Raw genomic sequence first — 3,284 nt, 5'->3', positions numbered from 1 at the left:
GCCCTCGGTCGGACAGAATAGACCGCGGCAGACCGTGAACCTTGAACACGTGGTCTATGAACAGTTTGGCGGTTTGTTCCGCCGTGGCCACCTTCGCACACGGAATGAAATGTGCCATCTTGGAGAACAAGTCCACCACCACCAGCACAGCCGTCTTGCCCCTCGAGCTGGGCAGATCCGTGACAAAGTCCAGGGCCACTCTCTCCCATGGTTCGAACGGAGTTTGCAGCGGTTCCAGCAGTCCGGCCGGCGGTCTGTGCACTGGTTTGGACCTCTGGCAGGTGTCACACCTCGCCACGTAGTCCGCGACTTCCCCTCTAATTCCGGGCCACCAGAAGTCTCTGGCTACTAATTCCACCGTCTTCTCCTTGCCAAAGTGCCCGGCAGTGGGCGCGTCGTGCAGCTGCTGCAGTACCTTGGCGCGAAGTTCGTCTCCCGGCACGTAGATGGCCCCTTTACGGATGAGCAAACCATCTCGCAGCTGGAACTCGTCGGTCGCTGCCGTGCCCCTGTGCACCTCTGCCATCTTTGCTTGCGCGAAGGAGTCATCCTGCAACGCTCGTCGCACCGCATCCAGGTCAACTGTCGCCGCCGCGCACGCCCACACTGTCGGTGCGAAGATGTGCATGGCGGCCGCTGGCGTTGCCTCCTCCAGATACTGTGGCTTACGGGAGAGAGCATCCGCCATGATGTTGGTGTCCCCCGGGACATACTCTATTCGGAAGTCGAAATTCGCAAAGAACTCAGCCCAACGTATCTGCCTCTGGTTCAGGAACTGTGCCGTGCGCCAGTGCTCTAGATTCTTGTGGTCCGTGCAGACCTGCACCGTGTGCTTGGCGCCGATCAGGAAGTGCCTCCACGCTTTGAACGCTGCATGAATGGCCAGCAACTCCCTGTCCCAGATGGTGTAGTTCTGTTCGGACTTGCTGAGCTTCCTTGAGTAAAACGCTCCCGGCCTCCAAACCCCCTGCGGGTCTTTCTGCAGCAGGACTGCTCCCACGGCTCTGTCCGAAGCGTCTGTCTCCACCCTCATCGGCCTGCTGGGGTTGACATGAAGCAGCTGCTCTTCCGACGCGAAGAGACGCTTGAGTGCCTGAAAGGACTGCTCCGCCTGCTCTGTCCAGATGAACTTCTTTTTCTTGGAGCTGAGCGTGTCCGTGATGGCCGCTGTCTGCATCGCAAAGCCTTTGATAAACTTGCGATAGAAGTTCGCGAAGCCGACAAACCGTTGGACCTCCTTCCGGTTGCGTGGGCTTTTCCAATCCAACACTGCTCGGACCTTGGCGCTGTCCATGGCGAGCCCTTTATCAGACAACTTGTAGCCCAGGAAATCCACCTCGGTCACGTCGAATTGGCACTTCTCCAGCTTGGCGTAAAGCCTATGTTGCTGTAGCCTGCTCAGCACTTCCTTGACGTGTCTGTCATGCTCCTGCTGCGATTCCGAAAAGATCAGGATGTCATCCAAGAAACAGACGCACGTCTTGTAGAGGAGCCCCGCCAACACGTGATGCATGAAAGCTTGAAAAACGTGGGAGCCATTTTGCAATCCAAAAGGCATAACTCTATATTCGTAGGTGCCCAGGGGCGTGAACATGGCTGTCTTCCACTCATCTCCCTCCCGCATGCGAATGAGGTTGTATGCCCCTCGCAGGTCCAACTTGGTGAACACTCTGCCCTTCCGTACCTTTGCGAGGAGGTCGTCGATTCGGGGCATGGGGAAGTCCGATGGCTTGGTCACACTGTTCAAGATGCGAAAGTCCACTACAAGTCTTTTTTGGGGCGTGTCCCGCTTCTTAACAAAGAATACCGGACTGCCCCCCGCTGCCTTGGACTCTCGGATGAAACCGCGCTCCAAATTATGATCTATGAACTCTTTGAGTTCCTGCAGTTCGTCCTCAGACATGGAATACAGCTTCCCTTTGGGCAGCGCCGCCCCCGGCAGCAGGTCAATTTTGCAGTCATATGGTCTGTGGGGGGGTAGCCTGTCTGCCTCCTTCTCGCAGAAAACCTCCAAAAATTCTGCGTACTTGTGGGGAACCGCTTGCAGCGTGCCTAGCTGCAGCTGTGACTCCTCTTCCCCTCCTTCCTGCCTGGGCACGATGCAGTGTTCAGCGCAAAAGGAAGAGCCGAAGGTCAGCTGCCTCTGGTACCAAGCCAGCGTCGGGCTGTGCTTGTCCAGCCAACTCATGCCCAATACAATGGGCGTGTCCGATAGTTGAGTGACATTGAAGCTGATGATTTCCCTGTGATTCCCAAGTCGCATCACCATTGGTGGCGTCTGCTTCACCACTTGCCCCCCTAGCAGCTCCCTGCCATCCACCGTGACAACCTGCAGGGGCAGCGTGGCAGGCAGCAACTGTATAGCGTGCCGGTCGACAAAGTCCTGCCCTATAAAGTCCGCATTGCTTCCGGAGTCAATGGTGATTGGCACGTCCATGGTGATTCCATTGGGCAGCTGGAGCGACGCGGTGAGCCTCACTACCGGTTTGGGCGGGAGGGGGTCCATGGGCTGTAAAATCTCTGGGGACTGCTTCACTGACACGTCTGGCTGGGCCCCAGTGCCTCTTCCTCCAACCAGACTCCGTCGTTTCCCTGCTGTGGTTGTCCTTGCTGCGTTGCTGCAGTTACCATTGCTGAGGCTGCAGTGTGCTTGTGGAGCCTCTGGGGACACTCTTTCGCCATATGCTGTGGATCATCGCAGATGTAACACTTCCTGTTCCCTCTAGGAGGCTTCGCTTTCACTGCTGCCGGTGCTAGGGCTCTGGCTGCTGACTGAGCCCTTGCACCTCCAACCTCCATAGGTTCCGCTCCTCCTCCTGGCGGAGGCGTGGATTGCGCACGCGCTGCTTCTCTGGGAAGGAAGGAGGAGCCCCTGGCTGGTTCGCGCCCTCCACGCCCTTCGTCCCTGCTCCACGGACGTCCTTCCAGCCGCACCCCCACCGCCAGCGCCCTCTGAACGATCTCCTGCGTGGTCCGGGGTCTCTCCCCCCTCGCAATTTCATCTTTAACCGAGCCGTGCAATCCCTCCCAAAACAGGTCTCTTACAGGAGCCGAATCTCTGTCCCATTCCAGGGCACTGACCAAAGCGAAAAAGCGGGCATGGTACTGCCTTACGCTGGCCCTCCCTTGCTTCAGTCCATGTATCTGCTGCCGAGCAAGATCCACGTCAATGCTTGATAAAAAGCACCCATCCATCGCTTTAATAAAGGCATCCGCATTTTGGAGCGCCGGATCCTTATCTCTCCACAAATTGCGCAGCCATGCTTTAGCATCTCCATGCAAAT

This window comes from Podarcis pityusensis (genome assembly GCF_964106645.2).
Source record: "Podarcis pityusensis genome assembly, chromosome: 9".
Lineage (NCBI taxonomy): Eukaryota > Metazoa > Chordata > Lepidosauria > Squamata > Lacertidae > Podarcis > Podarcis pityusensis.
Note: the sequence above shows the minus strand (reverse complement) of the source record.